At 36.4% G+C, this 12,076-nt stretch overlaps 1 non-coding gene across 1 annotated transcript; it reads right to left on the reverse strand.

Annotated features, from left to right (window-relative positions):
- Positions 1 to 10,282: 10,282 nt before the first annotated feature.
- TRNAE-CUC (transfer RNA glutamic acid (anticodon CUC)) lies at positions 10,283 to 10,354 on the reverse strand. The gene has a single exon. It is a non-coding gene; the product is annotated as a tRNA-Glu (tRNA).
- Between the last annotated feature and the right edge of the window lie 1,722 nt (positions 10,355 to 12,076).

The following is a 12,076-nucleotide window of genomic DNA, read 5'->3' on the forward strand; positions in this document are numbered from 1 at the left end:
AATGGGAGATCCTAAAAAAAAACGTCCCTTAGCTTTCATAGACACTTTTGTATGAGGAGTCAGAGGCATATGAGAAATGATTCTCTAGGTACCAGGTGGCACCTTCTCACTCCCTTCTAACTTCAGAGGACAGACAGGAATGGGGTTGGTCAGAGAATAGGTTCCCCTGCTATAACTGACAGAACCCACTGTGAGTCACAGATCCAAAAAAAGAAAGAAAATACAATACTAGTTAGTATTGTTAATACTAGTTAATACTGTTTGGTTGGTCTCTGTGCTAAGCTCCATGCTAAGTGTTTGAAATCTGTTATTTAAGGCTCATTAACTATCCTATAGAGTACATAGTATTATTATCTTTATATTATTTATTAAGAATTGGAGAATAAGAGGTTAACTGTCCAAGATTATACCTAACAGTTTGAGCTATAACCCAATCCAGACCTGTCTGGTTCTTAAACGCATACCCTTGATTTTTACACAGTGCTTTTTTGGACTCAGACTCATTCAGACTAACCAAAAATATTTCAACCTTTGTGGGATCACTCTGAACTAATGGCAAGAGTTAATCTGTGTATAGTATTAGCATAAAAACCTCCACCATACCACCTTTTAATATAAGAAAGGATGAGAAAAGAATAACTCCACTTCGTTTTATCATACAACATAAAATTATTTTGTCAGTTCCCTAATTTGAACTTTCAATTTTTAAGCCAGTCACACGTGACTTATCTTAATTTGTGAACTTACTGTAAAGATGAAGCAAAATGGTGAAGTATTAAGACTAGATATCTGAAAATTGAGTACCAAAAATAATCTTGTCTTTCATGAGATGTATCGATAAAAGATTTAAGGGGCATATGCTGGATTATACTGTATGTTTATACATTCCAAGTCCATCATGTCATAAAATAATGTTCTTCCTTTAGCCTATAAAGACCTGCCCAATAACCCATTCACTGTAATAATTCTCATTATCAGGAAGGGCTTTTCAAATAACCTAAATTCCAGCCTACAGTAAAGCATGCTTTCTATAGCAGTTAACAGTTTATATGTGTATAATTTTTCAAAAATCTTATAACTAGAGACATTTTTATATGCCTCTAAATTCTTGGTCTTCTGAGAACTGAATTTTCTGTTTTCTTAACCTCTGTTGTCATTGTATTAGTCTGTGGGAATGATGAGATCCATGCATATGAAATGGTATATGAATGTAATAGAATGCCTTAGAAGCTTTTTTTTTTTTCTCTCGGGTAGAAAGAGGTTGAGTATTTTTGGCAAGTTAAGCCAAAATTTCTTGCATTAAGTTTGAATTGTAATAGTTTTAAATTTTCATTGCAGCAAAAAACAAAGTCACATTTTCTCATGTGGAATAAAAAGTATTTTGCAAAGAATGGCTATTTTCATAATCTTCCACTTATACAAGTGGGATGATAAATTTACAATTACTCATCAACTCCAAAAACAGCTGAGTAATTGAGTTAACTCCTCCTTTACTGATTATAAGCTGTCAAACTAAAGATTACTTACCGTAGTATAAAATTCTGCTTCCTAGATCTTTCATCACTTCTTTTTAAACTTTTTTCCTTAATTACAGAGAAGCTAAAGACTTTTTTTTTTCCCCATTAAAACAGCACAACTGGAGTTTTGCGCAGCTCAGTTTGTGTAGACTTCCCCCGGACCAACAATAGCTGGCTTCTTCCCTGTCCTAGCCAGTCTGTCCCAGCTCAGCTGCTTTAAACAGGCGTCCCTTAGGGTCTGGCAAGATGATGGAGATGTGTCCGCAGTCAGGAGGGCAAATCATAGAGGCACATAGACCATATTTCGCTCTCCTCATAGGTCACAGTCACAGTCTGCCTCCTACACAGGAACTAAGCCAGGCACTTTTTGTGTCTCACAAGTAGCCACTTAGATTTCTTTTATTATTTTGACATATTTCTAAGGGAAGAAATATATGCATAGAATACTACAAATGATCAGGTGTGGTATCAGCATCAAAACCTTCAGACAACCTGGTGACTATCAGGTGAGGGTACTGCCAAGCTCAGTGGGAAGGCATTGCCTTTGGTAACATGCATTCTTTACTACTACAGTAAAGACTTGATAGGCCACTGTGCCCTCTTTCAAGGTTCAATAAGCTGCACCCCTCCAAAAGGTTTTCATGAGTCCATCATTGCTGAATCATTAGCAGGCATAAGGCATATGTGTTGCACCAAGAAAACAGACTTAAACACCAAGGGCCCTCTGACCACAACTATCATGGGAATGAGTCTTACTAACAAACCCAAGATTTATCTGGTCCATTCTTACCAGTTCTTCCAACAAAGCAACTCCTTTCATGTGACCATCAAACCCCAAGTATAGGAGCCAAAGACAAAATAACACAGGTGCAAGTAACTCAATATAAATACTTTGAATCACTTCTCCAAATAACAAGGTCCATCAGGCAGGTTTCTTGGTCTGGGTATCGGGGAGGTTGAGACAAAAGGAGAAACAAAGTCCACCATTGTTTGTCTTCAGGATATCACATAGTTAGAAAAACAGTGAAAATCATTTGTCTAATTGTTCTTTTAACTGTATTAGCTTGGGGGTTAAAATTCTGTAAGCGCATTGAAGGGGACCAAATGTTTACCACTCCTGAACTGTGACTTTTGGGATATCGATTTTTAAGCTGATTATTATGAAAAAAAAACTCAGAATGTTTAACCCTCCCCCTTTCCTGACCGATTTAGATGGAAAGGGCTGCTTCAGGAAGGGAATCTTTTAATTTACTTATTTATATTTATTTATTTATTTATTATTTTTTAAGACTTTTAAAAAGATTTTACTTATTTTATTCGAGAGAATGGAAGGGACGGAGAAAGAGAGTGAGAGAAACATTGCCTCTATAGCGCACCCCCAACTTGGAATGTGGCCTGCAACCCAGGCATAGACCCTGACCGGGGAATCAAACCATCAATCTTTCAGTTTGTGAGATGGCACCCAATTCACTGAGCTATACCAGTCATGGCAGGAAGGGAATCTTAACATATTCACTTTAGTATTAGAGAGGAAGTTTCCAAATAAGACCAGCAGCACTGAAAGAAAAAGAAACCAACAGAGACAAGAGGGAAGGAGGGAGGAGTGGGCAGGGAAAAGGAAGGGAAGGGGCAAGTCAAGGAACATATAGCAAGGACTCACGGACAAAGCCAGTGTGGGGAAGGACTGAGGGAGGGAGAGGGGAGAGGGAGGCAGGGGAAAGTGGTGGGGGGAAGGCAGACACAAATGTATTTGGAAAAATAAATAAATTTTTTAAAAAGTATAAAATGTGTTGCTAAGCTCTTGGTGAGCTGATTTTATTATTTTATTTAAAAAAAAAAAAAAGGAAGTTTCCAGACAGGGGCCTGTTAGCTAGATCCCCACCCTCCACTCTCACTGTTTTTGGCTCGTCTAGCAAGCCTGTCACTTGTGTTCCACTCTCCCTTGTAAATTCCCTATTTCCTTCGAATTTTCAGACCCCTGCCCCTTTTCTCCTTTGTCCCTAATGGCACATAAACCTCAACTGCTCAATGTGTTTTGGGTCTCATGTCTGATGACACCCCCAGCATGTACATCCATAATAAACTTTGTACATTTTTCCTGTTAATCTGTCTCTCGTAGTTTGATTATTAGCCCAGATAGAAGAATTTAGAAGGTGGGAGAAAAAGCATCTATTTTAGCCCCCACAGTATTTTCTATGGCTACAGTAAAGACAAATTAATAAGGAGGTGATTTGCTTATTGTTAGTGCAACTTCACAGCCATATCCAAGATAATACATGTATAATTAGTTAAATTAAGTCTGTTAAGCTGTTTTGTTTAAAATGTGGGAGCTTATTAAAATTCTTGGTACTTATTCAACAAACCACTTAGAAATAACTTGAAATCCATGTTGATAATCCTAGTGACTATATCTCTACTTTACTCAATATTTACAAGTCATTTTTTAAAATCTCAACTCTTCAGTGCATGTAATAAATAGTATAATGACTGAAAGGACAAGTCCTGGAATCAGATGGATCTAGAGATGTATTAACTGTGTGACTTTGGACAAATTACTGAGTATCTGTAAGCTTTGTTTTTCTAATTAGTAAAATAGGATTAAAAATAACACCTACATCAGGTTCTTTTTCTGAGGATTAAGTGAAATAATGTTCATAAGACCTGGCACATACTACACTATCAATAAATGAGAGTATAGCTTATTTAAATTTAGTTTATTAAAAATGACTTAAGATTCAGTCTGGCTGGTGTGGCTCAGTGGATTGAGTGCCAGCCCGCAAACCAAAGTGTTACTGGTTTGATTCCCAGTCAGGGCAAATGCCTGGGTTGCCAGCCAGGTCTCCAGTAAGGGGTGCGTGAGAGGCAACCGCAACCCACATGTTAATGTTTCTCTCTCTCTCTCTTTCTCCCTCCTTTCCCCTCTCTCTAAAAATAAATAAATAAAATCTTTTAAAAAAATAAAAATGACTTAAGATTCAAAATAAGTCTCATTTAGTTTCACTGACCTTTATTCAAGTACATGCCAAAGTAGTACCCCAAAACCTGCTCTCTTTACAGTAGTCACTTAATATACTGCTTTTCATGAATATATTGGCAGATTCACAGAATTTCAGAGTTAGAAGAACATAACCTAGACAAACGCTTCATTTAGCAGATGAAAAAAACTGAGGCCAGCCAAGTTAGATCATCTTTCCCACAACCACGCAACCCATGTCTCCAGATTTCTAAGACATGTTTTTTTTTTCTGAGACATGACCATAAAGTAAACATTTTTTAATACTTTTTATATTTTAGGTGCCAACATTTTCATTTTATTGTAGATGAAATAAGTAGGTCTCTCTTTCTCTTCCCTGCCCTCCCTTTTAAAGATACCACAATTTGTTTCCTGTTTTCAAAAGCAAAGATTTTCAGTCTGATTCAAAATATATAGTACAAATGGAGTCATTTCTTTAAAAGAAAAAATGTAAATCTAATGAATATGGCTGAAATTGAAATTACGTTATTGTTTTATTTTGTTAAACCTTATTTTTATTGTTGACACTATTACAGATGTCCTCATTTCCGCCCCCTTCAGCCACCTCCGCCCAGTCCCCCTCCTTCCATCTGGCCATCCCCACACTGTTGTCTGCGTGTAGGGATCATGCATATGTGTTCTTCGGCTAATCCCTTCACCTTCTTTCATTCATTCTCTTTCCCCCTCCCCTCTGACAGCTGTCAGTGTAATGAATAGTGCTGAGATTGAAATTATATTACTATTTTTAAATGATGTCTTTCACCATTAAAAAAAAACAAAACAAAACAACCAATCACACATAGATGAAGAGAGCTGTGCCATTATTTAGAACTTAGGGCAAAGTCCTTCCTGTGCACTGACGAAGCTACTGATTCACCGGTGACTGGGCAAGGGCTTTGAGCTGCTGCTGTATCCACCCTCCTTTCTGTGGTTCCCTAATGCTCTTCCTGTGAAGACAAACTCCTTCACCTCAGGCTACACAGGTACATAAGATCAGTACCTGGACCACTTCTTAGGCTTCTCTTTACTTCTCTCTGCTATCTCTGACTTGCCATCGAGCCATCCTGGGTTTCTTTCAGCCCCTGGTATTCTCCCTACTCTGTCCTGCTACATAGTGCTGCACATGTTCTTTCTACTCAGAATGCTCTTTTCTCTCCTTTTTGCCTAGGTAACTTGTCTTCAAGACCTCAACAGATCTGGCATCACCAATTGATTCAAAACCTTATTATGGAAATACCTGAACTACATACATCTCCTTCATAGAAGAATTTTTCACTTGCAATTTAAATTTGTTATTATATGATATTATATGATATGTCTGGTGTCCTGGTGTCTCCACCATACTACATCATACATACACTGACTGGTATTTGCTCTCTATTAATTCTCTAGGGCCTCTTTGCTTCTGTCTGGTAAAGAAGGGGAGCTCAAATAACATTAGTGAATACTGGTTAAATGAATGAATGCATGAATGCATTGACTGACTAAATGAGGAATGAATAAATAAATAAATGAAGTGCATGCTAGTTGCATTGAATGTATTTGAATTTCTTCCCCCAAACTTTAATCTGATAACACAGTTTATATGCAAGTCAAATCAAGCATAATTGATGAAGTGAGAAGAAAGAGCCTAAGCGGAAAAAATAACCTTCCACTGTTCCCTGTGACTACAATAAACTAGATTTTAACTATACCCAACATTTCCAAAATATGGGTTACTTGGATTAAATGTAACCCGTTAAATGTTTGAATGAGACACATGAGACTAGGATGCCACCTTGTGGTTTATATTCATATTTATCATTTTTCACCTGCCAAGAACTTTCCTATTTTGAAAAGCACGATTATAAACTACAAAATATCAGTGTTCCCCCTGATATTTCCTGTACCAAACTGGCACCATACATAGTTATTACAATATTATTGACTATATTCCTTAAGTGGAATTTTGCTTGCATGCTATTATCCTAAAGAGTTTATTCAAACAATATCATTCATCACTTTTTGTTTTTATTTTTATTAAATATGGAATTGGTAGAGAAAATAGTACAACATGTGTATAAGTTATAATCAAATGAGAATTAATACCTGTGTGCCCACCACCCAGATTAGCTCTACCAGTGCTTTAAATTTTATTTTATTTTATTTTTTTATTTTTGATCAAGTACAGTTTTCTCCCTTTACTCACCACCACTTTCCCCAGCCACTTTAAATTTTAAGACACCTTTTTGCTTCTTGCAAATTCTTCCTCCATGTTCTCCACTAACCAGAAATAACCACTATTTTGCTTTCATTTATAGTTTAACATTTATGTATATATCAATAAACAATATTTTAACATTTTAAAACTTCATATAAAATGGGATTATTCTGTATTTGACTTGTCTTTTAAATTACATGTTATTTTTCTGGGATTCATCATGTCGATGAAAGAAGTTGTAACCCATTCACTGTCGCTACTCTGCAGTATTTCATTGTATGACTATACCACAACATATTTAGCTGCTCTACTCTTTTTGTTTTAGATTTCTGAGTTCATTAAAATGCAGAAGTTTAATCAATAGGTTGATATTATACTCAAGTTCCAAAATCTAAGAGGAATGTCCAAAGAAAAACACTGGTAAGTGCGAGGGAGCAAATGTCTTAACCTCTACACTGAATTATTTCTAACACAGCATACAGAAAATAAACAATTAAAATAGAATAACATGCTTTATTTGTATCTATGAAAGGTTACTAAGAATTCAAAATCCATGTCAACATTTTTCAAAATTATCCTTTTTCTACCCAATTTTCTTTTTTTAATTTTATTTTTCAATTATAGTTTATATGAAATATTATATTGTATTTGTTTCAGGTCTATAACATAGTGGTTAGACACTTTACCAAGTGTGTCACCTGATATTTCCAGTACCCAACTGGCACCACACATAGTTGTTAAAGTATTATTGATTCTATCTCCTAAGTTGTACTTTACATCCCCATTGGCTATAACCTCTTTACCGCTCCTTTGCTATTTCCTTTTTAGTTATTCTACTTCTTCCCATTCTCTTATATTGTATTCTCACCAGGGTTTTGTTCCTTGGTCTTTTTTGAGAGATCCCAAATCTTCTCAAACTTCTAAGATAATATCTCCAAAATCTGTATCTTCAACCCTAACTTTTATCCTGTAAATCCAACTACAATTTGGCTGTACTGCCTATGTGGAGGTCCAACTGAATTCAACTTCCCTCCCCAGCCTATGTTCTCACCTCAAGCTCCCTATTACTTTTTATGCCACTCCAGTGTTATTAACTGCACAGAACACAAATCACAGTCATTAGTGATTCTTCTCCATTCTTAACCCTTTATATCCTATCAGCAACTAAGTCTTCTTGCATTCCCTTTGAAACTAGCTTGTCTTAGGGTCCTCCGTAGTCTGGCTGCACCAACCTATCTGATCTTGTCCTGTGCTGTTCACCAGCACAGGTCCCCTTATGTAGTCAGTCTGACTTAGCCATCTTGGTACAGATGTCAGGCTTTGGTCATCTTGGATCCCCTTAGAGGGGTGTCCAACCTGTGGCCCATGGGCCACATGGGGCCCAGGATGGCTATGAATGCAGCCCAAGATAAAATCATAAATTTACTTAAAACATTACGAGATTTTTTTTGTAATTACATGTCACAATGTACTTCATGTATGGCCCAAGACAACTCTTCTTCCAGTGTAGCCCAGAGATGCCAAAAGGTTGGACACCCCTGCTAGATAAAATGCCCAATCACCTCCTCTCAGGCTTTCCAGATCCTACTGGCCTTTAACTTAGCTTTGGGATCAGTTTTCAAGTTCAATTTTTATTCTTGCACCTACTTCCTTCTCCCTTCATTGTATGTTATAATTATTTGACAAGCCTACCACATACCAAATCATCAATAAATTGTGCCTATTTTTTTTGTTAATGGCAATAATAAATATATTTCTGTCTTCCTTCCCCAATGGAAGATTCCTTAAACACTAAGGTCACATCTTTTTTTTTTTCTCAACTCCCTGAACCATTAATAAATACTCATTATTTTCCTCTTCCAAACCAGTCTCAGCACAGCTACAAGGAAAGAAAAACAAGGCTATTTTAATCAAGCTGTTAGTTCATTTCTATGTTATTGTGTAATTTTAGGTTTAAAAAGAAATGGCCAAAAAACCCAACAGCTCAAAAATTGACAAAGGATAGAATGTTGTTGAAATTTCGAGATTAAAAAGTATTTGGCTTTGCAGCATCTACTCCAAGGATGAAGACCATTCTCAATAATGAGACTGTTGACATTCCAGAAAATGTCAACAGCACTCTGAAGGGATGGATGCACAGTTGTTGTAAAGGGCCCAGAGGCACCGTGCGAAGGGACTTCAGTAACATCAATGTAGAACTCAGTCTCCTTGGAAAGAAAATGAAGAGGATCCAGGTTGACCAATGGTGGGAAATAGAAAGGAACTCGCTACTCTTTGCATTAGTTGCAGTCATGCACAGAACATGATCAAGGGTGTTACAACTGGGCTTCCATTACAAGGTAAAGTCTGTGTATGCTCACTTCCCCATCAACATCCTTACACAGAAGAATAGTCCTCTCGCTGAAATTAGAAATTTCTTGGGCAAAAAATATATTCACAGGAGTCGGATAAAGTCAGGCATTGCTTGTTCAGTATTGTATGCCCAGAAATTTGAGTTAATTCTAGAAGGAAATGACTTTGAACTTCTATGAAATTCAGTTGCTTTGATTCAGCAAGGCATAAAAGTTAAAAGTAAGAATATCAGAAAAAATGTTGGACGTTATCTATGTATCTGAAAAATGAACAGTTCAGAAGGCTGCTGAATAAGACCAAATAAGACCTGTTATCCAGCTACAGCAACAGCAAGACGCCAGATGATTCCTCAGACTTACTTATCTGTGGTATTTTAAAGATGTAATAAAAGCCATGAATTGATTTTGGGGAAAATATATCTCACTGTCTGTCTTCTCTTTGCCTCCAACATTTTTATATTTTAGGAGGGGTAACTCCCAGAATCCTCCTTTCCTACTTTTTTTCGAATGTAACAATTCCTAATGATACCTAACTTGCTTTCTTGAGAGGCCCATATAATTTATCCTCTGGAAATTACCATGCTGGATGCAAAAAAATTGCCAAATTTGTGGGACTCTATTAGAGAAAATTTAAAACACAACAGTTAAAATAACTAAAATGAAGCATTAAAAGTAAACATAATAAACCATTTGGTAATTAACCAAAAATATACTATTAAATAAATCTTAGATTCATAAATGAAAACAGCATAAGAACAGCTCCAATATAAACAAATAACCTACAAAACACATTACATATATATATAATTATATCTATCTCATGACTCTAAGCATGATGCAAAATAGGTATAATCTCTCCTAAAATAATTTCACTCCCTATATTAGTCAAACAAAGCTCAAGATTAAAAAAAGACTTTTAAAAATTAATTCTTGTATACACATCCAGATTGTATTCAAAAGCTGGAAAATTTAGTTTTACAAGTGGCTTAAAATTTTTTTGGACAAATATTTTAGAGTACTTTAGAAATCAGGGATCTTTTCGGTATGCATTTGAATGCATACAGTACAGGTAAATAGGAATGGCATATTTTAAACTGTAGATTAAATAACACTTAAAAACTAATTGCATTTTTATGAGTAATAAAAATGGCAAGAACCATCCAATGAAAAGCAAACTACAGGACTAAAGCCAAAAAGTACCTTCCCTGACCGGGAATCGAACCCGGGCCGCGGCGGTGAGAGCGCCGAATCCTAACCACTAGACCACCAGGGAACCTGACTAAAAGCCTTCCAGAATCGCCTTTGTTACTTAAAAAAAAAAAACTGCTTTCAAACCTAACCAATAGGAAACAAGATTGCTGTTTCAAGCTCTACCCCATTTCCTTCCTGTTCTGGGCCTTAGTCCCTAAAGCTGGAGGAAATCGTCCGCGCTCCCTGCAGAGTTCCACTGCGGCTCCTAAAAGAAAGAGTTGGAACCTCCAAATCCAAATCGCTTCTGCTGCTGGAAAAGACGTGCTGAAATTGTATTCTAATTACATTACATGTAAATATCTATGCTTAGACTTGTTAAAATACCGTCCAGAACCTTATTTTCTTAATCACCTCGCCGCTTTTTCTAAATCTAGCCTATCTCTGTCCGTCTTTCTCGCTAAAGCAGACGTTAAGTTCCACTAAACATTTTACTAAATCTAACAGTATACTGCCATCGGTGGAGAGCGTTTCACGTTGTCGAGCTGGGTGTGACACCGCACACATTGTTGGCACAAAGCATATGCTCTCTAAATGTGGGTGATGAAGGGCCAGGTGGCCTTATGGACGCGTGGTTTCATTTATATATATAAATAAAATGTATTGATTTGGGGAGAACATTATATATTTATGTGTGTATCTATCTATCTATGTGTCTATATCTGTAACATGATGATTACTTATTTAGGAATCAGGCTTACGAGGCTGAGAGAGCTGTGGGTGGTGCCTGCTGAAGAACCAGGGCATCTGAAACCATATTCATATAAACCCTTCAAACCCTCGATACCCATTATCCTCATATTTTTCAAACAGTATTATTATCTGGGCCGTTGCTTCACCTCTCCGCATTTTGTACGAGACACAGCTAGGAAATGATGCAATTACCAAATGAGTCAAGAAACCTTACCGCCCACCTCGATTCAGAAAGGCTCATGAAATAACGAGCAGAGGCAATAGGATGTAACTCAGCTTTGAAAGTGCCAACCGTTACAGCCAAACAAATGCAACCCAAGAGACCCTTGTTCCGCTGCAAGATGCAAGAAGGCTTAAGTAAAACAGATATAAATTTGTAATGAACTTGCTCATAACATCCGGCGCCACCGTAAATTAGTCTTCATCCATTACCACAGAATTTAGGTGAGCCTGTGCTTGCATATTTTTTCTTGTTTTCAGCAACTCAGAGATGAATTTAGATTGTTGGTAAGATTTATCTAAAATTATTTAATTGCATGCAAACAGGAAAATTAATAGGATTTATTAAGGCTAATAAATAAAGATGGGAAAACCAGAAGAAATTTCTAAACTTTATTATATTTTGGATGAGACACACACCTCTATCCTACAAGGAAATTTTAGGAATTGAGTTCAGTAGATGGAGCTCTTACCTCTAAATTGGGGTTTGCCAGAGTTTAACATTAGTGTCTTGTTTTATTTTTTTAAACTGAGGTAACCTATGTTAACATTACATAAGTTTGAGGTATACAACATTGCAATTCAGTATCTGTATAACTATGGCATATCTGGTTTTGAATAAAAAGATAAAGGAGATAGTACTTATAGAATAATTTTAATTTGTTTTAATAGGTTTAGTCACAGTATTGTACAAAAGGTAGAAAAGGGTACAGTGAAAACCACTGTCCCTCTCTTATCCCCTAATTACTCCTCATTTTTTCTTCCTAGAGGTGACCAGTGTTAACAATTTCTTTTGTACCCTATTAGATATAGTTTGTGGATATACATTATCTAT

The sequence above is a fragment of the Pteronotus mesoamericanus genome, unplaced genomic scaffold, assembly GCF_021234165.1.
Source record: "Pteronotus mesoamericanus isolate MK-2021 breed Mesoamerican mustached bat unplaced genomic scaffold, CSHL_Meso_final contig_20, whole genome shotgun sequence".
In the NCBI taxonomy this organism is placed as follows: Eukaryota; Metazoa; Chordata; class Mammalia; order Chiroptera; family Mormoopidae; genus Pteronotus; species Pteronotus mesoamericanus.